Source organism: Lactuca sativa, chromosome 1 (genome assembly GCF_002870075.4).
Source record: "Lactuca sativa cultivar Salinas chromosome 1, Lsat_Salinas_v11, whole genome shotgun sequence".
Classification (NCBI taxonomy): domain Eukaryota; kingdom Viridiplantae; phylum Streptophyta; class Magnoliopsida; order Asterales; family Asteraceae; genus Lactuca; species Lactuca sativa.
In genome coordinates, this window is record NC_056623.2 from 184,886,645 (window position 1) to 184,913,610 (window position 26,966).

At 39.8% G+C, this 26,966-nt stretch overlaps 1 non-coding gene across 1 annotated transcript; it reads right to left on the reverse strand.

The window, feature by feature from the left end:
* Positions 1–21,238: 21,238 nt before the first annotated feature.
* Positions 21,239–21,345, reverse strand: LOC111893748 (small nucleolar RNA R71). The gene has a single exon (XR_002850944.1). It is a non-coding gene; the product is annotated as a small nucleolar RNA R71 (small nucleolar RNA).
* Between the last annotated feature and the right edge of the window lie 5,621 nt (positions 21,346–26,966).

Consider the following 26,966-nt stretch of genomic DNA (forward strand, 5'->3'; position numbering starts at 1 on the left):
TATCGACGATGACCCATATAGAATCAAGTCCACCCGTCGTCTTGGGCAACTTGGTTATGAAGTTCACAGTGATCCGCTCCCACTTCTATTCTGGTATCTCCGGTTGTTGTAGAAGACCGGAGGGTTTCTGGTATTCAACCTTGACCTTTGCGCAAGTAAGGCATTTACTCACGAAGGTAGCAATATCTGCTTTCATGTTAGGCCACCAGTATAACTTTTTAAGATCCAGATACATCTTATCTGAACCCGGGTGGACGGAATAACGAGTGTTGTGAGCTTCTGTCATGACCAAGTCTCTGAAGCCACCGTGTTTCGGTGTCCAGATCCGATCCATGAGGTATAAGGCTCCGCCACCCTTGGCTTCTAGGTTCTTATCCATCCCTCTAAGGGATTCACCAGCCACGTTTTCAGGTTTCAAAGCGTCGAGTTGAGCCTCCTTTATTTGCATGGACAAGTGTGAATGGATACTTAGAGTCAAAGATTTGACTCTACGACCGGTATATTCTTTCCGACTTAGGGCGTCGGCTACTACATTGGCTTTACCCGGATGATAACGAATTTTGCACTCGTAATCACTAAGTAGCTCGACCCACCATCGTTGTCTCATGTTGAGCTCTTTCTGGTCGAAAATGTGTTGTAGACTCTTATGGTCTGTAAAGATCGTGCTTTTTGTACCATACAGGTAATGTCGCCAGATCTTCAGAGCGAACACCACCGCTCCTAGTTCAAGATCGTGGGTTGTGTAGTTAAACCTCATGTGTCTTTAGCTGTCTGAAGGAATAGGCGATGACTTTACCTCGCTGCATCAAAACACATCCGAGTCCTTGATTGGATGCATCGCAATAGACAATGAAGTCTTCTATTCCTTCGGGAAGGGATAGTATCGGGGCGGTGCACAAGGCTCGTTTGAGCGTTTGGAACGCTCTTTTCTGTTTCTCTTCCCAGTCGAAGGCCACGCCTTTCTGGGTCAGGGTTGTAAGGGGTTTCACTATGCTGGAGAAGTTCTGAATGAACCTGCGATAGTAGCCAGCTAGACCTAGAAATTGACGAGTTTCAGTAGGTGTCTTTGGTGCTGACCAGTTCTCGATGGCCTTAATTTTGGAAGGGTCCACGTGTATACCTTCTTCGCTAACTACATGGCCCAAGAATTTGACTCGTCGAATCCAAAATTCGCACTTTGAGAACTTCGCGTAGAGCTTCTCCGATCGTAATGTTTCTAAGGTTTTACGGAGATGTTGACCATGCTCCTCCTTACTTCGAGAGTAGATGAGTATTTCATCAATGAAGACAATGACGAACTGATCCAAATAAGGACGACACACCCTATTCATCAGATCCATGAATACTGCGGGCGCGTTAGTTAATCCGAATGGCATCACTACAAACTCGTAGTGTCCATAACGAGTTCGAAAGGCTGTCTTGGGAACATCCTCCTCTAACACTCGTAGTTGATGATATCCGGATCGCAGATCTATCTTCGAGAAATAGTTGGCTCCTTGAAGTTGATCAAATAAATCGTCAATGCGGGGCAAGGGATAACGATTTTTAATGGTAAGTTTGTTGAGTTCTCTATAGTCGATGCACATGCGAAACGATCCATCTTTCTTCTTGACGAACAAGACCGGTGCTCCCCATGGTGAGAAGCTTGGTCGAATGAATCCCTTCTTGAGAAGTTCGTTAACTTGACTGGAAAGTTCCTGCATTTCAGCCGGTGCCAGACGATACGGGGATTTGGCTACGAGGGTAGCCCATGGCACTAAGTCGATTCTGAACTCGACTTGGCGTTGTGGTGGTAAACCGGGAAGTTCTTCTGGGAATATGTCGGGAAAGTCGCTTACTTCTGGGATTTTCTGGATGTCTTTCAGTTCTTGACTGGTATCGACGACGTGTGCGAGAAATGCATGGTACTCCTTCCGCAAGCACTTCTGGGCTTGAATGCACGAAATGATGCGAAGGCTTGTACTAGGTTTGTCGCCGTAGATAATTAAAGTTTCATTGTTAGGAAGGTTAAGACGAACTGTTTTTTCGAAGCACATAAAGTCGGCACGAAGAAGACTCAACCAATCCATACCGATGATAACGTCAAAACATTTAATTGTGACAGGCATGAAATCTATCTTGAAAGTATGGCCATCTAATGTTAAAGTACAACCTACGTATATGCAGTTTGTACTCTCTGTTTTCCCGTTAGCCATTTCTATCGTGAATGAACTATCTAGTGCACATGGTTTTTGTTTAAGCAGGTGTGCAAATTTGTGACTTACAAAACTTTTCTCGGATCCATTATCGAAAAGTATGCAAGCATATGAGTTATCAAGGAGGAACGTACCAGTAACTATCGTAGGATCAGCTACTGCTTCCTCGTGGCCTAGGGCCATAACTCTTCCTACCCCTCCAGCCATTCCTGCCTTAGGGCAGTTCCTCTTGTAGTGGCCCACTTCACCATATCCGTAGCAAGCTTGGCCCATACCGGCGTTAGGAACTTGGGCAGCTTGAGCTGTTGGAGTTTGGCAGAAACAGGCGGTGTGCCCCTTCCTGTTGCAGTTGGTGCATTGCATCTCCCTGCAAGGCCCGCGGTGGTGGAAGTTGCACTTGGTGCACTTCGGGAGAGACCCAGCATAAGTTTTTGCTGGTAAGGGGTTCGCAGGGACAGCGGGTGTCATTGTGGCAGCATTAATTGCCACAAGTTGTTGTCTCTTAGAGGATCCTTGCGAAGCCCCCTTTTTCCTCTTAGACCACACTTTCTGGTTGTTGCCAGGGCTGGACTCTTGGGGTACGGGTGTAGGGATTGTTGTGTTCTGAGGTTTCCGGTGATCGATAAGAGATTGTGTCAGTTCCTTGGCACTATCAAAGGTAATAGGCCTGGAAGCGATCACACTTGACTGGATCTGGGGCGACAGTCCCCAGATATATCTCTCGATCTTTTTTCTCTGGAGAGCAACCATATCAGGGCATAAGTTTGCCAAATCGTAGAACCTATTTGTGTAGGTAGTGATGTCAGATCCAACCATTTGTAGACCCCAGAATTCTTGCTTGAGTTTTTGTATTTCACCTCGAGGACAGTATTCTTTCATCAGCATGTCTTTTAACTTTTCCCAGCCGATGGAATACGCCACCACCAAAGTTAGATAGTTAACATGGCTGTTCAACCATGTTAGTGCTCGGTCAGAGAAGCTACAAGCTGCGAACTTGACCTTGTTGCCTTCTTGGCATCCGCAGATCTTGAAGACAGATTCCATCTTCTCAATCCATTGTCTCAACACCATAACACCCCCAGTTCCATTGAAGCTGCGGGGTTTGGCGTTAGTGAAGTCCTTGTAGGTGCACTCCCGAGGGTGTCCATGGCTTTCGCCGTGGTTCGAGGGTGGTGCACCTGTTCCTGATCCACTAGGGGCAGGAGCATTGATTGCTGACACAGCAGCTGCAACTGCTGCTGTGAAAGCTGCCTGGAACATAGTGGCATCGAAAGGATTTGCTGGTTGAAGGGGTACAGGTGGTGGTGGAGGTGGTGGTATCGGTGCTTCGTTGTTTGGGTTACGTCTTGTACTTCTGCGTGGCTGCATCTTTAACTATACGTTTAAAAGAAGACGACATGGATAAGAATAAATGATTTAATGAATGTTTCTCATGGACTAATCCCCATAGTCCAACAACAGAAGGAATAATTAAAATAGATGACTGACTAAGGTACTTATAGTAAGACCAAATACCCATATGATGTTTCTTTATGGTTGTGTTGGAAAGTTTTTAGACTTGTTGCCATATCACAACCATTCTTGGGCATATTCTAATCACTCCTCGGACTAGCATAGGTTATCAGGCTATGCCATTCCTAAGACTGACCATATATCCCCAGGCTTACTTGTGATATTCAACAATCGTAATACTTTTGTTCTTGTCGTTGTGACACTGATTTTAGTATGAATGCAGGCACATATACTTTGTTAAATATTTTATTATTTAAAAGCATAACTCTGAGACAGAGTGTTTTAATCGCGTTGTATTTATAGTTAGTATATCTTTTATGGGTTGATATACTATATACACTATAAACAATGCTCTGATACCAATCTGTCACACCTTAAAACCACGAACAGTGGAAACGTTCAGGGGTGGAGGACGTCATGTACAGTATCACAACCGTGTAATATAATAAACAAGAAACAACATCATCCATTGCATTATAAGTAAAGTTTAATACATGTGTGTTCTTTCATTGTAATAAGACACCAAAAATATACAATCAAAATGAAAGACGAGACTTGTCTGCTCCGTCTTCTCAAAACCTGGCCTCCGTACCTGTCTACTGATGACCTGAGAATACAAGTTATTTTGAAAGCGAGTATCAGCTTTAAAGCTGGTGAATTCATAAGTATAATAGTGTCATTGCCTTGTTTGTGAAAATTTGTTATGAAGGCCATGTAAACCTTTAAATGAAAATGTTGAGGTAAGTATGAAATCCCTAGAAAAACCCTTATTTTCTATAAGTATGAAATGTAGTCTTCTACCAAGACCCGAATGTTCTGTACGTATGAAGTGTAGTCTTCTACCAAGACCCGAATGTTTTGTAAGTATGAAGTGTAGTCTTCTACCAAGACCCGAATGTTCTGTTTGTAAAATGATAGTTTTTCCTTTGTATTGACTAGTACTAAAAGTTCTTAGTCTAACTCAACGTTTATGTGAATGTATCACAAAATAAAGTAAACAGGAAAATGTACTACTGTAAGTGTTGTCACTGGGTACTAGGACCAACACAGCATCGCATTAAGCGAAATGTATAACCTAATGAACATCCGAAGATTGTCCAATTGTCATCTGTAGCAGCAGCAAGTGGGTGGAAGGGTTAGTCCCAATCGATCTACCTAATATAAATAGTAACCTTAGACCTCCGTAGATGGTCATCGACCACTGGTGCTAATCAGTGGGGTTCGGAATGGTAAGTCCCGCCTAGCTATCCCATTGAACCGAGATAGGAAAGACAATTTACACAGTAAGTACTAATAAATCATCCTCGTAGTCCTAAGTACAAGTATCCTGGTAAGTGAATACAGGATAATGCTCCTATGTAAAAGTGTTCCTGTATGGCATTCATGTATGTGTGTCCATGTAACAGGTAAGTATATGTGAACATATTCATGTATCAGGTAAGCATCTGTAAGTACTCATGTATCAGGAAATGTACTAGTATAGACTCATGAATGAACTGACTCTTGTGTGATTCCTTGTAATAGAAATAATGTTTGATATCTTCAAATTATCCCTATGATAATTTACTATAATATAACTGGTTGATCATGTAGGTTTATACACTCTTACTACTCAAGGGTGTGGGAAACTAAATGAAAGATGTAAACTATAACATCAATACATATATAAAAATACAAGTGTATATGCCTAGTTTAGTTCAAGAATGTAAAATGGTTTTGTAAGACATATTATGGGTTTTGAACAATAATTAACAATGACTTGATGTCATTTTAATTAACATTTCAAAGGTAAAACATTTGGTAACAATGTGTTTTTAAGATGTAAAATCATTTCATGCATCACATTTTGTAGCATGTGAAATCTGTTAAATGACAAACACAGTTATAAAATACATATCAATGATTCAATAACATGTTTGTTTCTACTTGTATCCCCCCCCCCCAATTAAAGCATTTAAAATCATTTAAAATATTGATTAGGGGTATGAACTCACTTGAAAGTTTGAAGATAGCGAGATGGAAAACCGGGCAGAGTTTCGTGTCGGGAAACGGATTTTTCTCGGAATTCTCGGGAATCTCGGGAGTAAAATCGTCCTTCGGGACTTGAGCAAAAAGACCAGGGCTTCGGGTTTGAACGGGCACGGAAAACGAGGCAAAACGCAAGAGAAATGAGAAGAAATGAGCAAGTTTTTCGTAAACCCTCACATCCCTTTTATAGGGGTGCTAAACAGCCTTGGTACGCTGGGCGTACGAGGGTACGCAGCGCGTACTGGGGCATCATCGCTTACGTACTTCGGATGGGAGGGCATAGAGGAGTAAGGGCGACGTGGACGAACCGAGGCCCTTGATTTGAGTACACGGGGCGTACGAGGGTACGCAGGGCGTACTCCGGTCCTATCTGCTGACTCCTCTTCGGATATTACCAAGAGTTTATATTTAAATTGATATTTATTTTAAATAAACTTCTAAAATTCATATCTCCTTCATACGAACTCCGTTTTCGACATTCTTTATATCCACGCGTAGGTGAGACTAAAATCTACAACTTTCGTTTAGATTCCGTTGGCAAATTATGAAATTATTTTTACGAACTATTTATTAAAATGACGTGATTAAGGAATTTCTTTAAAAATTCATAACTTCATTATCTGACGTCGGTTTTTGCCAGAATTTTTACCGCTGAAATACCATTGTCGAGACCTTCGATTCTCGTTTAGGTCATTCCGGCCAAAAGTCGCTCGATTTCCGATTCGAGTTTTTAGTTGTTTGTTGCTAAGCCGAACTTGGAAAAATCTTAACTTCAAAATACGAAGCCGGATTTGGGCATTCTTTTTACGTACGATCATGGTTTAATGACATTTAAACATAGAAGGAAATTTAAATAGAAACTTTTTGGACACTTTATTATCAAAGTAAATTTTATTAACTCAAAAGTGGTTACAATACTTGACCCTTTTAGGTTATTACAAAGAGTTGAAATATCGGGTTGTCACATAAGAGACACATAAAGAATCTAGGTGTATGGTTCTATAGTATCATAAAATACTCCTATAGTATTTTAAGCTTTATGTTTGGTTCTAAGTTTTATTTGTATGGGATGTTGGTAAGTTTTAGACTTGTTGTTCACAATGACTATTCCCCGACATATGCTAGTCACATCTTGGATAAATATAGTTGATCATGCAATATTTATCCTAGATCTGATTACATACCCCAAGGCCTACTCGTAGTGTTCAACTTATCATAATACTTTTATATGGCTCTTGTTATGACAGAGTCCTAGTATGTATGTATATACCTATACTTTTTTTATAAATATCTATATATTTTAAAAGTATACTTTTAGTCAGAGTGTTTTATCCTGTCACACCCCCAAACTAGAACGATGGAATCCTTCGAGGGCGGATGACTTCATGTAGTATCGTAACAGTTGAATACATAGTAAAGAAAGTAAAACAACCATCATATATATAATTTAAAAGTAGCATTGTTGAATGATACTTGTTTCAAAACAAATTACAATATGATGACAAAATGAGTTTTAAACTGACGCCTTAGCGTCACTTCTCTAAAAGTTGAAGTTTACCTGTATTACTGAATCCTTAAGAGATACAAGTTAATTTAAAAGAGTAGATCAGCGTTTAAGTTGGTGAGTTCATAAGTATTTAATGTCAATGTTTGTATAAATTTAAATGAAATTGTTTGTAGATGTTTGAAAACTCCTAGAAAATCCCATATTTCCTACTAGTATAAAAGTAGTATTCTACCAAGACCCGACTGTTTTTGAATGTTTACTTCTAGAAATCCAATATTTTTCCATAAGTGTGTGGTAGTTTAAAAGTTCCAAAACAGTAAAGCAATAGTGTTTTTCATGTCTAGAATAGTAGATTTATGTATGTTAATCACTAAGGCATTTGATAACCCCATAAATCAACGTGTTTTTAATACTCCGTGTGAGTTTTATAACCATGCTATTGACCCAGACTTCATGTAACAACGTTCTTCAGGCATTGGTATGCAATGACGTTTGTCACCCCAGACCTGCCGGTCTAACTGTAGCTAACAGTTTAGGTGCGGGATTCTCAATCCCGTATAGATCTATACACCAGTATCACGCTCTCCCTACAAGAGATTATAGTATATAATACCGGACTTTAACTGCATACTTGAAACTACGTGAAGTTGAATGTCTCACAAAACTTAGTATCAAATAGATTTATGTATGAAAAGTCCAACTATTCTTGTATATGAAAGTATTTCCTTGATATAGTACTTATAGTATGTAAAATTTCATGAATATCTAGTAAACTATACCGATTATAGTTTTTCCAAATTTGTGATTCGTTTGTATGATAAACCCAAGTGTAGTGTCGACTTTGTATGTAAAGTATAACATTTGTAATAACATTATTGAATATTTATACTCAAAATATAAAGAAAGTGTTTGATATTTATATAAAAAAAGTATAGCAGAAGATTGATGTTTTTCACACAAGGATAACCGTGTGTCTACTTGTATTCCCCCCCCCCCCCCATTAAAAGTGTATAAAATCATTTATAAAACATTTGAAAATGTAGTTATAGAGTATGAACTCACTTGGTTGAAGTGGTAGCTTGAAGAAGTTGAGACTAAAAATCAAGCAGAACTTCGACTGGAGAAAGCTGAAGATCTCGTGAATCTCGGGAGCGTCGGGACTTGCATCGTGAGCTAGTGGTAATACTGGGGCTTCAAGGTAATCTTAGAGGGACTCGAGAGGTGTTCGGTGGAGAAAATGGTGAGAGAATAGCAACCAAACCCAGAGCCCTAGCCTCCCTTTTATATTGCTGGGGGCACTCACGAACGCAGGGAGTTCCCTTTGGGAACGCAGGGCATTTCCGGGGTCATCATGGCTTACGTACTCTTGATTCGACAGACGGATGATACTGGCTTTGTGCCCCAAACGCAGTGCGTTCCCTGAAGGAACACAGTGCGTTCCCTCAGACCCGCCTCGGGTTTTGTGCCTCAATCTTGTAAAATACATAACTTTGGCGTACGAGCTCCGTTTTTGACGTTCTTTATATACACACGAAGGTGAGAATATACTATACAACTCTCGTTTAGACTTCATTGGCTAATTTTGAGTTTATTTTTAGTAATATATTTTTAATAGGTCGGGACTAGAAAAGACCGTTAAAAATCCATAACTTCTTCATCTGACGTCCGTTTTCGTCTGTCTTTTTACCGTTGTACTACTATTGATGAGATCTTCGATTCTCGTTTAGGTTGTGTCGGCTAAAAATCGCTCGATCTCTATCTCGAGTTTTTAGCTGTCTACTGTTATATCCGAAACATCGAAAAATCATAACTTCCTCATACGAAGTCGGATTTTGGCGTTGTTTTTATGTATGTCATGGTTTAATGATATCTACGACTTTAATTTAGATACTTAACGTTAAAAAGTATTTTATTAAAACTTTGCATTTTACTTTTAACCGTATTGACAGTTTTGCTGTGAATCTTAGGTTGGTCATAACTTTTTTGTTATAACTCAGATTTTAGTGTTCTTGATATTTCTGAAACCCTTGTTACCATATCTGTCATTTATGAAATCTAGTAGATGACTTTTGAACATTTTATTTTTGACGATAATTTCATTATTTCAAAAGAGATTACAATTCTTGACTTTTTAGGTCATTACATTGATTCGAAATATTGGGTTATCACATCATCCCCCGTTAGAGGGAATTTTGTCCCGAAATTAAATTTAAGGTAAATATTTGTGGATTTGGGAAAGAGATGCGGGTACTTTAAGTTCGACATATGAAAGGTAGGATGTACGTTATTGAGTTCCTGTAGTAGTCGAAGTTTGTATGGTACCGGGCCGATCCTTGCAAGGATCTCGAATGGTCCGATCTACCTTGGGTTTAGTTTCCCATGTTTTATGAAACGTATTAACCCTTTCTAGGGCGAGACCTTCAATAGGACTCTGTCCCCAAACTTAAATTCTAAGGGCTTCCGTCTTTTGTCTGCATAACTCTTTTGTTTGTCTCTTGAAGCCTTTAGTCGTTCCCGAATTTGTACAATCTTCTAAGTTGTTTCTCTCATAATTTTCGGGCCTGTGAGAGCGCTGTCAGGTACTTGTCCCTTAGCTAGTTGCATGTCACCCACTTTGGCCCAACATAGTGGTGATCTACACTTGCGGCCATAGAGGGCTTCGAATGGAGCAACTTTAATGCTGGAGTGATAGCTATTGTTGTATGAGAATTAGAATTGTGGTAAATGGGTATCCCATGCTTTACCAAAATCAATTACACAAGCTCTTAGCATATCTTCCAAGGTTTGTATGGTCCTCTCATTTTGACCTTCGGTTTGTGGATGGTAAGCGGTACTTATGTCTAGTCATGTCCCTAGAGACTTTTGCAGCGACTGCCAGAATCATGAGGTGAACCTATTATCTCGGTCGGAGATAATGGATGTTGGTACACCATGCAGTCGTACTATCTCTCGGATGTATGTTCGAGCTAGCTTCTCCATCTTGTCGGTTTCCTTTATTGGTAGAAAGTGTGCGGATTTTGTTAATGTATCGACGATTACCCAGATGGTGTCTATCCCACCTACTATCTTGGGTAATTTGGTTATGAAATCCATGGTTATCCGCTCCCACTTCCACTCGGGTATTTCAGGCTATTATAGTAATCCTGAGGGCTTTTGGTACTCTACCTTGACTTTGGTGTAAGTCAGACATTTACCCACATAGGTAGCAATCTGTGCTTTAATGTTCGGCCACCAATATAGTTTCTTGAGATCCAGATACATCTTGTATGGACCTGGATGCATGGAGTATCGAGTCTTATGAGCCTCATTCATGACCACGTCTCTGAATCCACCAAACTTCGGTGTCCAGATCCGATCCACGAAGTAACGAACTTCGTCACCTTTGACTTCAAGATTCTTATCCATTCCCCTTAAGTCTTCACCAGTCACATTCTCTGTTTTCAAGGCTTCCCTCTGAGCTTCCTTTATTTGTGTGGACAGGTGTGAATGGATCGTCATAGTTAAGGATTTCACTCGGCGGCCCGAGTATTCCTTTCGACTAAGAGCATCAGCCACCACATTCGCTTTTCCTGGATGATAATGAATTTCGCATTTGTAGTCATTCAATAGTTCAACCCGTCGTCTTTGCCTCATGTTGAGTTCCCTTTGATTGAGGATGTGTTGAAGGCTCTTATAATCGGTAAAGATTCTAAATTTCGTGCCATAGAGATAGTATCTCCAGATCTTTATGTTAGGATTGTTATGTTGCGTCATGGGCTCGGTCCTTAGCCCAGTTTTGATTGTCGGTATTGGGCCTGTCAAACCATGCATGTTTTTGTTCTAGGGTTTAGTATATAAGCTGCATGCATGCAGTCTTAGATGTTAACGCTTTCATAATTTTTCTCTCTGAGTTTTTGTAAACCCTAGCTCGCCTCTACAACGGAAGTTCTTCATCAAGCTCTGCTGAGGCGTAAGTTTATTGAATCATAAGCATACATTTGATTCTATTCTGTGTTCATTCACTTACTGTATTTGTCTTGTTATATTTTCATATTCATACCTATGAAAGATCTAATCGATCTAGAATTTAATTCTCATCAATTGGTATCAGAGCAGGAGACTGTGTAATTCATACACATCTCTTCTATCGAAGAAGTTATTAGGGTTTTTAATTCCGCATTGATTGATATTAATTGAGCCGTCATTCCATATTGACGTATCTCATTAATCGTTGATCTAACCCTAACGATATATTACAAGTCTGATCTTTAACAGATAATCGATCAAAAGTCATTACAATGTCCATGGATGATTCACAAACCAATCCAATCAACATCTCCAGCAACATTGGTTCTACGACGAGGATACCAATCTTGTATACACAAGACTATGAAGTTTGGACGCATCACTTTGAAGACTATGTGACTGGATCGGAGGATAATGGATACCTGATCTGGGAAGCGATCAGTGTTGGCCCATTCGCTCACTCAAGCACCTCTAAGATTGTCAAAACTCAGAAAGAGTACAATCTGCTTTTTAACGATGTCAAATATATTCCTCAAGACGAGAAGGAAAAGTTTCAATGCAACATCAAGGCCCTAAGGATGATAAGGTTTGCGCTGCAGTCAGATACGTTTCATTTGCTAAAGAGATTTGGGACAGATTAAAAGAATTGTATTCCACTGACGAAGACTTGGAACATTCAATTCAAACTCTCTTGCTGTCTAAATTTGGAGACTTTAAGCAGAAGCTTGAAGAGAAGCTTGTTCAAGCCTTTGATCGTTTCAATACTCTTTTAAGCAAGATGATAAAGCATGGGATTGAAAGGAAAGTCATCAAGCAAAAGGTTACTTTCATGAACGGTCTTAGATCCGAATGGATGGCTATTATATCTACAGTTAAAGCTCATGAACAGTTCAGGTCATATTCTCTAGCAAAACTAGTGGGTATTTTGAAATCCCATGAAAGTGCATCGTCTAAGGAAACGAATGTGGTTTCCAGTCTGGGTTCTTTGGCTCTTGTCTCTAAAGGAAAAAGATTTGTTGAAGAAGAAGAGGAATTGGATCTTGCCAATTATGATTTAACCGGTGAAGAATACGCCATGATGGTGTCTAATCCCAGAAAATTTATTAAGAAGAAGTTCCCAGCCAACAAGAACCGAAATTGGCAGGGTAGTTACAGCGCCGAAAAGATCAAGGAGGAACCGAAGATGGGGTCAAAGTCTGAAGAGTCAAAAAAAGAAGCGAAAGTAGGAGGAGACTCAGGATTTGGCTGCCATTACTGTGGAGGCAAGAACCATTTTGCAAAAGATTGTATGCTGAGAAAGAAAGAAGAAAAGATAAATGATGAAGATGAGGAAGCGAGCCTCCTGAGAAGACTGGAGGAAATCAAGAAAAGAAAGTTTGCTGCTAACAATACTACTATGAATGCTTTAATTGTGCAGGATACATACAACTATGATGAATTTGGTGGTGTGGAAGTTTGGTCCACGGATTCAAAGGATGAAGAAGTCAGGAAGCCCACTCATGGGAAGGCTATGCTGGCAAAAGAAGAACCTGTAACAGGAAGGTGCTTTGTGGTGACCGAAGGTGTTTTGCTGCCAAACCTGTCAGGTGTTTTGTGGTAACAGGAAGGTGCTTTGTGGTGACCGATGGGGGAGTAGAAGGCGAGAAGGAGCGAGAGGACAGGTGTTTTGCTGCCAAACCTGTCAGCACACAGATCAACGAATGTGATGAGTTGATCAAAAAGGTACAAAATATTCTTGCTTCTCTAAAAATACCTGTTTCTAACTATGAAAAGGAATTAAATAACTTAAAATCTAAATTTTCAAGCATAAGTAGTAGTCTCACCCAAACCCGTGTCACAAATTCTAACCTAACTGATCAAATTAGCAGGATTTCATCAAAGAGTGAGGAAAGGAGGATGTGGATCGAGCAAAAGGAGAAAGAGTTGATTAGGTCTAAGGATGATTCAATTTATTTGCAAAGAGACAATCTTAAACTTCTTAAACATCGAAATGTATTTTGTTTAATTGCTAAAAGACTCTATTTTAACATCACTCAGTTGCATCTTGATTGTGAAATAGGAAAGAAGATACATCGCATGATTTTACCCTTCCTTGAGTTAAAGGAGGATGAAATCGATGCTGAAGCCTACAACTGTGAAAGCATTGTATCTTCTGACGAGGTTTCTCCATCATATAAAATAGGTCTGGACAAAATTGAATCCTACATAAAGTCCAAAGACCACAAGGACATGCTCAAAAATTTGTTAGATGAAAATGATAGATTGAAATTAAGAACCAAAACCGTACAGAAATTTGACTCTTTGAATGCCAAATTAAGTTCAGAAAATAAAATTGATGTAGAAAATGCATCTGAACTTAATGAGGATGATGATCTGAGTGAAATCTCTGTAGAGGATGTGGTGGACTGTTCAGAATTTTTGCAAAAGTGAACCTAAGTCACGCAAAAACCTGATTTCTGAAAACTCTGTTGAGTTTGCTCGCTTGTCTACTAACAATACCAAAGTTCTCAAAGCTAAAGTTGTTGTGTACCAAAAGGTACAAACCACTCCAAATCAAGTCTACACAGTTCCGGGTGTCACTCCATAACAAACTGCAGAATTGACAGCTATGGTGGAAGAAGACAATGCTGGCGGATGTGACGAGTTTTTCTGGTCAGCCCCAATAGACAACGCTGATGAGACTAAGGGCCTATCTCAGAAGACCTCATGGAGAGTGAAAGGTAGATATACACCCGAACCACTAAATGAGCCTACAAGATATGATGTTCCAAGCACAAGTGGAACCAAAACCTCATTGGGCGAACCTGTGCAAACCACTAGTGAAACATCCTCAGCAAAAAGTGAATGTTGTGCTCATGCTTCAAAAAGAAAGGCCAACATCCACATAAATCCAAAATAAGTGGCTGATCGAAAGCACCAAATAAATCTGAGATACAAGAAGAATCTCTCAGAAAGAAAACAGTTTTGGAAATCACAAAATCCTCACTTTATAAGGATTGACAGGAAGCACAAATCGCAAGAGGACTCGAGGAACCGAAAGGGGAGTTTCGGTCCCATGACCGAAATGAACCGAAAGAGTAGTTTCGGTCCTCAGAACAACATCAACCGAAAGGTTGGTTTCGGTCCATTTACTGAAAGGAACCGAAAGGAGAGGTTCGGTCCCTCGACTGAAAGGAACCGAAAGGAAGGTTTCGGTCCCTCTACCGAAAGGAACCTAAAGGAGAGGTTCGGTCCCTCGACTGAAAGGAACCGAAAGGAAGGTTTCGGTCCCTCTACCGAAAGGAACCAAAAGGAGAGGTTCGGTCCCTCGACCGAAAGGAACCAAAACGATAGTTTCGGTCCTCGAAGCAATAGCAGCCGTAACAGCAGTTTCGGTCCGCATCCATACAAGTCCAATCAAAAACACAGGGGATCCAAAGTCACTTATGAATCCAACACTTCACATTCCAATTCTCGTCCTTCAATTGATTCAAAGGGAAAAGGAAAACTCTTTCCTGAAGATAACAATCTTCCAAAAGAGATTCAAAAGAATGCTGACGTCAACACCATAAATTCAAATCCTACTAAATCAACCAAAATTAAAGTTTTCACGATAAAAAGAAAAGATGAAACAACTTTAGTTAAGCGCACATACATGGTTGATATTTCTATTACTATTCCCTGTCCTATAAAAGGCTTACAAGGACCCAAGAAACTTTGGGTTCCTAAATCTGCTTGATATTTTGCAGGTTATTCGTGACGAGCAGTTTGACGAAGAATGGTACATTGATAGTGGTTGCTCACGTCACATGACAGTAAGGATGGAAGAACTGAGGGAGTTTCGGTCTCTCAGGGATGGTGGTATTGTGAAGTACAACAACAACTCATCTGGTACTATCAAAGGCTATGGAATGATCACTAATGGCGAGTTCTCTATAAGAAAAGTGGCTTATGTTGAAGGGCTCCAACACAACCTTATCAGTGTATCACAGATGGTAGTTGGCACTGGATTGAAAGTATCATTTGATGATGAAGGCTCAGAGATTGTCGAGAAGATTTCAAATAACATTCTGCTGAAGTCAAAGCAAGAGGGGGAAATGTATCCTTTGAACCTCAACCCAATTCGAGGCAAACTAGCAGTTTGTTACTCACAAAGGCTCACTCTGATGAAAGTTGGTTATGGCATCGAAGATTCTCTCATTTGAATTTCAAGGATATCAACAAGTTAGTTTTGGGTGATCATGTTCGAGGTCTTCCAGTTCTAAAATTTGATAAAGAACATCTTTGTGCAGCATGTGAAATGGGAAAGCATAGTAGACAAAGTCATCCTTCTATTATCGATACTAAGGTGATAGAACCATTAGAGCTGTTACATATTGACCTGTGTGGTCCCTCGTCCATTGAAAGCATTGGAGGAAACAAATACATTCTAGTCATAGTGGACGATTTCTCTCGATTTAAATGGGTATTCTTCCTGAAGCAAAAGTCAGAAGCCACTCCAAAGCTTAAGCTCTTTATAAAACAGATAGAAATACAACTAAGAAAAGTCGTTCGTAATGTGAGAAGCGACAATGGCTTTGAATTCAAGAACAAAGATTTTGAAGACTTTCTTGCTGAAAAAGGAACGACTCACAATTTCTCATCCCCTTATACTCCACAGCAAAATGGTATTGTTGAAAGACGAAACCGATCTCTGTGTGAAGCAGCTCGAACAATGCTATGCTTCGCGTCCTTACCTCTGTATTTCTGGGCTGATGCAATTGCCGCTGCTTGTTATACTCAAAACATATCATATTTGAACAAGAAATTCTCCATTACACCTTATGAGATTTTGAATAATCGTAAACCGAATGAGAAATTCTTTCATGTGTTCGGTTCAAGATGCTTCATCTTCAACTCCAGAGAAAATCGAAATAAGTTTGATGCTAAGGCTGATGAAGGAATATTCTTAGGCTATTCCCTGAACTCCAAGGCGTATAGAGTTCTCAATAAGCGCTCAAAGAAGATTGAAGAAACATACTATGTCACATTTGACGATAGTTATGTTAAGAAGATGAAATCAACAGAAGGTGCAACGCAAGAAATCTTTCCAAAGAATGGTCAAGTTACGACCTCTATCTCAAATCTTTTCGAGCAATATTTGCTTTTGTTTGATGAGCCTCAAAAGGCGATTGACTCTGAATCAGCTGCAAAAGACAAAAAAGTTGATAATCTAAAACAAATTATCGATGACGCTGCTCAAAAGATGGCTGATGAACAATCCAAAGAAACCGAAAAGCCAGAAACAAGCGAACCTTCAATTGACCGTCCTAATTTCCAGGGGGAGGGTCCATCTCTTCATCATGATCAAGGTTCATCATTCCAGGGGGAGAGCTTATCATCTTAATCTTCAAGCTCTTCTGAGAATCCAATCAAAGGAGGGAATACTAATACAGGTACTGAACAGGAGTCATTCTTCGAGGGGAAGAACACCAACGTCAATGATGATGACATTCTATCTGAATTAGAAGAAGAAATAAATGCCGAATTGGATCCCACTTATGATCCAAATTACCCACCACTTATCAAATGGACCAAAGATCACCCTCAAAGTCAAATTATCGGGGAATCTTCAGAAAAAGTGTTAACTAGATCTCAAATCAAAGCGAAACAAGCTGCACTCTTTTCTCAAGTAGATTTTTGCATGTTCAACTCCTTTGTTTCCAAAGTTGAAAGGAAGACCATTAACTCTGCACTTGATCATTCAGACTGGATTCAAGCCATGCAAGATGAGTTAAATGAGTTTGAAAGAAACAAAGTATGGCGTCTTATTTCAACTCCAAAGGATGCTTCGGTTGTTGGTCTCAAATGGGTATTCAGAAACAAGATGGACAAGGAGGGGAATGGCATTCGTAACAAAGCACGGCTAGTGGTCAAAGGATACTGTCAGGAAGAAGGCATCGATTATGAAGAGACCTTCGCTCCAGTTGCAAGACTAGAGTATGTTCGTATTTTCTTGCCTATGCAGCTCACAAGAACTTTGAAGTCTATCAGATGGACGTCAAATATGCCTTTCTCAATGGGGAACTTGAAGAAACGGTGTATGTTGAGCAACTACCAGGCTTCGTGAACGAAAAGAATCCAGATCATTGTTATGTCCTTGACAAAGTTGTATATTTCTTAAAACAGGCTCCCAGAGCATGGTATGAAACTCTCACTCGTTTCTTAAAAATGTCTAAGTTCAAACAAGGTTCGGTTGACCCAACCTTCTTTCACAAGCGAGAAGGTAACCACCTTATGATAGTCCAAATTTATGTTGATGACATCATCTTTGGCTCCACGAATCCTAGCTTAACAGCTGAATTCAGGAAGTTGATGGAAACTAAATTTGAGATGACCTCAATGGGTCCAATTAACTTTTTCCTTGGATTAAACATTAGAAAGGGACCCGAAGGCATTTTTATTGATCAGGAGACATACACCAAGACTCTATTGGCTAAGTTTGGGATGATGGGAGACTCCAAAGTGAAAGTGCCTATGGCCTTTGCGACAAAGCTTACACCCTCATTGGAGAAACCATCAGCTGATATGACGCTCTATCGACAAATGATTAGGTCTCTAATGTATCACACAGCCAGTAGACCTGACATCATGTTCTCAGTCTGTTACTGTGCAAGATTTCAATCCAACCCACGCGAACCTCATCTGCAAGCCGTGAAAAACATCTTTTGCTATCTGAAGCGAACCTCCTCTCTCGATCTGTTGTATCCAGCCAACTCAGGATTCTTTGTTCAAGTATTCTCAAATGCTGACTTAGGTGGTTGTGGATTAGATCATAAAAGCACCACTAAAGGTTTCGAATTTCTAGATGGTAAATTGGTTAGTTGGAAATCGAAGAAACAAACTTATGTTTCTCTCTCCACTGCAGTAGCTGTATACATTATGCAGCATCATGCACATCTCAAGTCGTATGGATACAAAGTCAGCTTAGGGATTACGGGCTAAAATGAAGAAAATCCCACTATATTTCGACTCTGAAAGCACAATTAGGATTTGTCACAACCCAGTGCAACACTCGAAGACCAAGCATATAGCACTAAGGTACCACTTCATCAAGGATCACGTCGAAGATGGTAACGTAGAAATTCACTTCGTCAGAACGACAGATCAACTGGCAGATATATTCACTAAGGCTTTACCTGAAGCAAGCTTCAATAAGATTCTACAAGGCCTAGGAATGATGCAAGCCGAATCCATACCAAAATCGCCCTGACATCATGTTCTCAGTCTGTTACTGTGCAAGATTTCTTCAATCTGAACGTTCCAACCTTGAAGTTGCACACCAGGCAATTGAAGCAGCCAACAAAACTTTACATGCTAACGTCAATTACCGATTGACTCAACTGGAGGCTGAGTTAGCTGTAGAGAATCGTATCATGGATGAGCTAGACAGGCAAACCTCACAGCTGAAAATGAAAAATTACAAGTTGCGTACTGCTACTGCTGAGGTCAACGACCTAAAGTCATAAAGGGAGGTCATTCGGAGTTCTACTGCTGATGTTCACTCCATCCTTCTTCATCTCCTTGAGGCTCACGATCCTATCATCACCATAACTATCAGGCACCATCTGGCTGACAAGCTCAGACCAGCACTGGACATCCTTAGTCGTATCGAGGGTGTTCCAGTGACTAGTGTCCAGCCGAAACAAGGGGGAGAGAAGGTAACAACTCAACCTCCTTCTAGAGCGAAACCATCTACTGAACCGAAGGGTAATGAAGTGATATTGCCGTATTTATACCCATTTTCAGTCAATATTTGAGTACATTTTTATTAATAAGTTGATAATATGTTTAGAATAATGATAATTATGACTTTGAATTGTTATTTTCAGTCAATTAGAAGTATTTTCGAAGAGAGGGACCAAAAGCGACAAACTATAGAACATGGGAGACTTGGAACACAAGAGATGAAGAAATCCACAGAAATTAATAAAACCACGTCATGGCATGGATATCCACGACGTGGCATGAGTAGCCTTGAAGATAAAGATCGCGTAAAGAAGGAGACCTTACCCGATGCGGATAACTTGGGGGCCACATCATGGCATGTATATCCACGATGTGGCACGGGATTTTTAAGGTTATTTAAGCACCCTTGACCATTACGAATAGGGAGAATTTTTGGCTAGAGAAAGGAGTTCCAGAAGACGATTTTGAGCAGAAGAAAAGTTATGGGAAAAGGCTTTCAACACCAAAAGAGTGAAGGTCCATAATTTAGTTTATTTATTTGTTAACTAGGAACATGTTTCGTTACACTTTGATTTATGTTAGTGTGTTAGTTGCTATTATGAGCAGCTGAATCTACCTACTCTTGTTTAGCTAGATGAAGCTTCCAACTTATGAATAGCTTAATTTTTATGGATTTATTTATTTTGTAAATTGCTTGTGTTTGATTTATAGTTACCTAGCATGCTTGTGTTTGTTTCTTTAGTTGCTTGATTTCATGTTCTGTGTAGCTTAGTGACCATTAACTGCATAAACTTGTTTACCTAATGATTTAGTAAACATTGAATTATTAGAGCTAGGATTGACCAATCTTAGTTAGTAATTAGAGTAAATAAACTTAGCTGTGCTAGAGAACGTGGATTGTGACTATAATTGCGTTTACATAATAAATCTCACATAGCATATTCATATTCATAATTGGTTATGTGCTTAATTATGTGTGACCATACATTGTTTGACATGAAATAATTAATTATTGGTAAAGTTAGAATTAAATTACTAATACAATTAAAACCAACTTGATAATCCATAATTATTAGCTAGCCGTAAGGACGAAGTGGACTCGAACTAGACAAGAGTGTGTGTTTACTTATTGATTGAATTTAAGTTAAGTTCGTCTGATCTTGTAAAATCAGATAAAAACCTTTATAAATTTGTTAACAATTAGGTTAATTTGATAGCAAATAGATTAATTAGTAACACTGTTCCCTGTGATCGACACCCGACTTACCTAAGCCATACTATAATCTGACTAGGTACACTGCCTATAAGTGCATAGTTAGTTTAAGTTTGTTAGGTTATAAATATTAAAATTAGTGGGTACTTTCATGCACATCAAGTTTTTGGCACCGTTGCCGGGGAACGGCTTAGTTTATTAGCTTATTTATTTGCATTGAGTTAGTCGATCCTTTTTGTGGGGTAAAACCCGCAAAAAGTTAATTTTTCAGCAAGGTAAAAAAAAAAGTTCATAGACTCCACGACGTGGCCAGATACACGCCACGACGTGTTTTCTGAGAAATTTAGTTTTTAGTTTGTAGTTTATTTTTCTATTTCAGTTTTACATTTTATTTTTATTGTGTAGGAGTTCATGACCAGAGGATCTACCACACCTTTGGTGCCACCAATTGAAGATCCAGAAGCTGCACTTCACAAGAAGACTAATAAGAAGACGTCATTGCAAGAACTAAAGTCAGCATTTTAAAGGAAGTCGGGAAAGAAGACAGGAGAGTCAAGTACATCCTCAAGGAACAAGAGCAATTTTGAGCACTTGGATCAAATACCCGTCCAAACCGAATCCGAATACGATACCGAGCCCGAATTTGAAGAACATACAAGTGAACCCGAGAACGAGCCAAGGAATAAGGTGGAAGCAATTGAAGAGATGTCCATGGGAGCTTACAAGAAGCGGATCCGAGAAGATGTGGGTCCCGGTTTAGTCCCACCCGCAATACCCGCCACTTCCACATTCGAGCTGAAGGGGCACATCTTGACTGCACTGAAGGATATCCCATTTTTTGGGAAAGATCATGAGGATGCTTTTAAGCATCTAGATGAAGTCAATGACATTGTTGATTACTTCAATGTCCCAAATGTCAACAGAAATATCGTCTTGCTTAGGTTGCTTCCCATTACTTTCAAGGGACCTGCTAAAGAGTGGCTAAAATCACTTCCACCGGGTACAATCACCACTTGGGCTCAAATGCGTGAGCAATTCCTAGACCAGTTTTTCTCGCCATCCAAGATAACTAAACTCAAGAAGGCAATAGCCAACTTTAAGCAACAGTCGGGGGAGTCATTATACGAAGCATGGGAGCGGTACAAGGACTTGCTCAGATATTGCCCTCAGCATGATCTAAATGTGCAACAAGAGATGTCGATTTTCTATGATGGGGTCAACGTTATGACGAGACAACTCCTTGAATCTCAAGGACCTTTGACAAAGAAAAATCCAAGGGAGGTCAAGGAGATGATTGAAGAATTCGCGAAGCACTCTCGCGAATACCACAACCCTAGGCAAGATGGAATCAAAGGCGGTGGAGGAGCCCAAACTGAAGAAATAGCAGTTGTGATGGCTATGTTGAATAATTTGGATCGAAGGATAACACAAATGGACCAGTCAATTCATGCCATAAGAGTGGGTTGCGAGAGGTATAGTGGTCCACACTTGACCAAGGACTGCAATTTAGATGAGTTTGGGAACAGAAAGTCTCAAGTGTGCTACTCGAGTGGGGATAAGTTTGATGAAGACTGGAGGAAACCAAGGAAGGAGTGGCTGCCATATGAAGAGTATAAGAAGCAAAAAGAGGAGAAGTACAGGCAGACAGGTCAAGGCTTTTATCAAAAGGAGCAGCCACAAGTTGAGAAGAAACCCGATCTAGAGACCATGCTTATGTAGTTTATGGAAGCTTCGAAAAAGAGACACGATGCTACTGATTCTGCTATTAATGAACAGCAAAATTTAATAAAGAATCAGCAAGCCTCCATCAATAACCTTGAAGTACAATTTGGTCAACTAGCCACTCTAGTTCATGAAAAGTTGTCCCCAAAAAATCATGAAATGAAGACCCAATCTCATGTAATGGTTATAGATACTGAAGAAGAGGCCATCTCTGAGTTCCTAGAGGCATTAGAAGAAGAACCACAGCAACCCGATCCAAAACCAAGGAAGCCAAAGTTCGAAAGTGAAAGGGTTGTTGAAACAGCTACGCCACGACGTGGCACTTGTCTGGCCACGAAGTGGCCCTTGTCTGAACAAAAAGTTTCTGAGCCCGTTCCTGTTTATCAACCGCCTTTACCGTTTCCATCCCAAGCTGCCCTTAGTCCACTGGAAAGAGAGCATCTGGATTTTGTTAAACACGTAAAGGGAATCCCGATTAATACTCCCTTTGTTGAGTCCTTATCCAAAATTCCCGAGTATCAAAGATTACTGCAAGCCTTGATTGGGAGAGATACCTGAGAAGATGGGGGATCCTGGACGCCTCACTCTTCCGTGTGAGTTTGGTAACAAAATGAAGGTTAATGCTTTATCCGATTCTGGGGCTAGCATTAATTTGATGCCTTTTTCATTTTATCAAAAGTTGGAAATTCAGAAGATGAAGGCTACAAGAATGACGATTCACATGGCGAACCGTTCAGTGACACAACCCCGGGGCATCGTGGAGGATATTTTGGTGAAAATTGGAAAATTTGTTTTTCCAATAGATTTTGTAGTGTTGGATATGAAGGAAGACCCCGATGTTCCAATTATCCTTGGTCGTCCATTGCTTAACATTGCTGGAGCTCTTGTTGATATCCGTGAGTCTAAGCTCACTTTGAGGGTTGGAGGTGAAAAAGAATTTTTTGGGATAGAAGATGGCTTCCAAAGGAATCATGTTAAAGAAAAGGTTATCACAATCAATGAAGATAATGAACTAGAAGAACTAGAAAAGCTTATGGAAGAAGAGATCAAGATAGTTCATCAAGTAAAAAGAACAAAACCAAGAGCATTTATTCCCTATTTAGTTGAAGTCATTGCTTACAAGAGCCCACCTTCTTGGGTGAGTAAAGAAGATGATGAAATGACAAGTGATGAAGAAGAGGTTACTTCAAAAGTGACAAGGCAAATGGTGAAGGAAGAGACAAGTGGTATGGAGCTGAAGAGTGAAGAAAAATTAAAGACTCAAGGGATTAAACGCAAGTTCGATGTACATGAAGTCAAGACAAAAAAGGAAAATTCAAAGAAGGCGTACAAAAGACGTGTGCAAGCTTACAAGAGGCGTTTCAAGGAACAAAAGGTCCAGTTGGTGATGGACTCTTCAGAAGATTCAATGTAGGAGGCACGGAGTCCAGCTCAAGAATCCAAGAAAAAGAAGCGCTTCTCGGGAGGCAACCCAAGCTTGGTTGCATTTTCTTTTCTTTTATTTTTGAATTTTAATTAGGAAAAATATCAACTCATCATCTAATAACTGATAATTGGTAAAAATTAGCTGTGGGGTACTTTAATTAATAAATGGAATGCAAATTAGTTAGTTAAAATGTGTGATTTTACTCATTTTTTGCGATTAGACATATGGTTACAGAGCAATTACAGGGATAAGATATAAATTTTTTAAACAGATTATGTTATTTTTGAAATCCACGACGTGGCCTTTAAAAATCAGGGGGGACCATTTCTTAAACCTTTTGACCAAACGAATGTTCCTCATTTGCTCACTGCCTCACGAACGGAAACAAAAGGTTCCCCACAACCGATTTCTTTAATTTGCCTTCCAAATTCTTCGAAGTTCTTGACTTCTAACTCCATTTGGTATGTATTTTGGCCATTAATTGTAGTTATTGCTTACAATTTTTACATTTTCATGGTTAGGGTTTATGTGAATGATGACATTACTGAAATTGGTTGAAATTAGTTATTGTTTTTAGGTTGCATGTTCTTTGAATAGCCATAGGAACAAACCACAAGTAATGTTTTTGGTTAAAATTAGGTATACAGTGACCGATCTAGACCCACGTCCCGAGTGCGTGCCACGTCGTGACTTCTGGGCAAACAGATTATATTTTTAATGTTTTGGGTGTTTGTTACTTTGGTTTAATGTTGTTTACATAAATGGGACCTAGAAGTGCTGTTCCACAAGAGGAGAATCCAATTGATGTGGCGAGTATTCATCCTCTGTATCGGTTTCCACAAAATATTCCCCGGCCATTATTGACTACCTATGAAAATCGGTTGGGATGGTTGTACAACAGGGAATTTGCGATAGCTCCGATTGTCGATTGGGGATGGCTCGGTGGTGTGGGAATGGTTGCTGAGTTAGAACGATATTGGACGAAAACATACGAAGGGGATCATTTTTCCTTCACTTGTCACGGGTGGCGGAATTTGTTTGCAATTCAAGAACCCGTGTACCGGGAGTTATCGGTGGAGTTTTTCACTACCGTAGTATTTGAAGAACGCACCATTGACTTTAATTATAATCGGGCACTTGTGTGCCGGTTGGGTGGTGTTTATAGGGAATGTAGTCTTCGGGAGTTTGCTTGGCGGATGGGACTTTACACGGAAGTGGAGACTCAATCTCTGTTCTTCATACCATTTCTGCATGGGTGTGTTCGGGATTTTACTCCTGGTATTATGGATGTCCAGTTATGGCGGAGTATTTCCAACCACGAGTATAATACTCGTGACTCTAGTGAGTCAGAGATTCGGAACCCCGTTTACCGATTTCTACATCACCTTATTACGTTTTCTATAAATCACAAGCATCATGGCGATAAAGTTCCTATTCAGAATTTGTTCTATCTGTGGAGTCTTATTACCCCTGGGGTTTGCTGTGATTTACGGGAGGACATTTGGTTACTCGCCTTGCTCGGTCGTATCATATTTTGACTAACGACTTTGTGAGGAATCAAACCTGATTCTCGAACACTAATTTAACCATTCAAGTTTTGGGAGTTATGCGGTTAGTGGTGAATGTTGGGGGCGGTTTTGTTATACCGCCAGTAGATGCGGAGCTGGAGGAGGCATAGCCAGAGCAGCAACCACCAGCCAGACTGAGGCGAAGAAATGTTCGATCTAGGAGAGAGTTAGAGAGAGAGCATGATGTTCCACAGCAGGTACAAGGAGTACCCACCGACCCTTTTCAAATTCGGGTGGGAACTTATTTGGATAACCTCCGGGGGCATGCTATTTATCATACCCAACTTACTGAGGGTATCTATTCACATTTGGGTGTGACTCGGCCACCTTCTATGCCACCACACTATCCTTATTTTCCAACATGGGAGGAGATTTGGAGTCCGCAGAATGATGGGGCAGGACCAAGTGGAGCACAGGGACAAGGAGATGATGATTGATTTCTGTTCTATTTAGTTTCTTTTGTTTTGTTTTAAGTAGTGTTTGAATATGCTTTGTAAGACTTTGTTAAACTATGATGTTACTCTTTTATTTCTTTTGGGTTGTTCCGTTTTTCAGATTAGCATTGGAATTCTCAGGAGCATATAAGGTTAAGTCCAGAGTCGTGTTTGTCTAGTCAAGTCAAGGAAGGATAAAGTCATGAGTCGGAACCCACAATTAAAGATAAGTGTGGGGTACGTTAGAGGGAGAGAGGTTATAGTTGGGAAGTATATTTACATAGAAGAGTCTTAACCCATTAAGACACTGGTCAAGCTGCTAGGATGATTAAAGTAATGAGGCATTTTTTTCCTGACGTCTAGTTTCCACGATGTGGACTTCTTACACCACGTCGTGGCCTTCATCCAGTTTGAAGAATTGAAGATGCCTTCTGTTCGCGTTTTGATCTAAAGTCACGTCGTGGCATTCTCTAACACGAAGTGAATCATTTTATACTATCCCATATTTTCTACATATTTGCACCCACTTTGAAGAATTGAAGTTTCGAGTCATGTTCGTGGTTTATTTACATACTCCTTAAGTTCTACACCAACTTTATATTTTTGAGAGGTCCGTGTTTGAGATGCACGTTTTCCACACTTTTGGAGATGCTTATACCACTATACCAGGGGAGTCTGTTCCTTTTTCTCCTTTTTTCTTAATTTTGATTTATTCTAGGCATACAATGAGGGCATTGTATGAAATAAGTGTGGGGTAGGGGTAGAAAAAGTAAATTACTAGAAAATTTGAAAATTGAAATTTTTAATAATTGAATCTAGTAATAATAACCTGAACTATAGTTGCTGGTGTTATGTAGGATGATCCGATAAGAGTTCAAATGTTTAATTGAGCCAATACACGTTATAGTGCATTCGTGGCCTCCCTTATTTTAGTGAAATCATGGAACAAAAACATAACCCCGCTTGGTTTGAGGGATGCAGTATGTTTAGCAACCTAAACCTAAAATGTATTCAGGAAAATTATTATCGTTAACCAATAAAGGTTGAAGTTGAGCGCCCCTGCTTAAGCATATAAGGTTTTGAGTGAAAAAAGTGAGGTGCATGTTTAAAAAAAAGAGAGAGAATTGGAAGAAAAGTTTGAAGAATTTTGGAGCAACTAAAGTGAAGATCAAAAGATCAAAATTCCAAGAAATTCAAAAAGTTGAAGATACCAGAAATCAAATCAAACAAGGTGGTGAATTAAATGAAATCAAAGATCAAATTATCAAGGAAATGAAGAATTCCAAAGAGCTCCATAGTGGTATCATAAATTGTAATTCTAGATTATGTATGCTTGGGTTGCTCAACCAAAAACACCTTGAGGTTAGGAGGTTTTTTGCGGATGAATTCGGAGGGTTGCATAAAATGAGCATTGTTCGAAAGAAGTGGGCGAGTGTTTATGAAGATTGTGAGTATTTAAAGTATGGGGGTACTTTAGGGAAATTTTAGACACAAATGCATGTGTTGAGGTCTTGGCATAATGGTTGAACTAGAATCGGATTGTTCTATGTGATGTTAGTAAATAAGGGTTAAGTTTACATTTGCATGAGGGCAAGCAAAGACTAAGTGTGGGGTATTTTGATATTTGCATATTTATACCCATTTTCAGG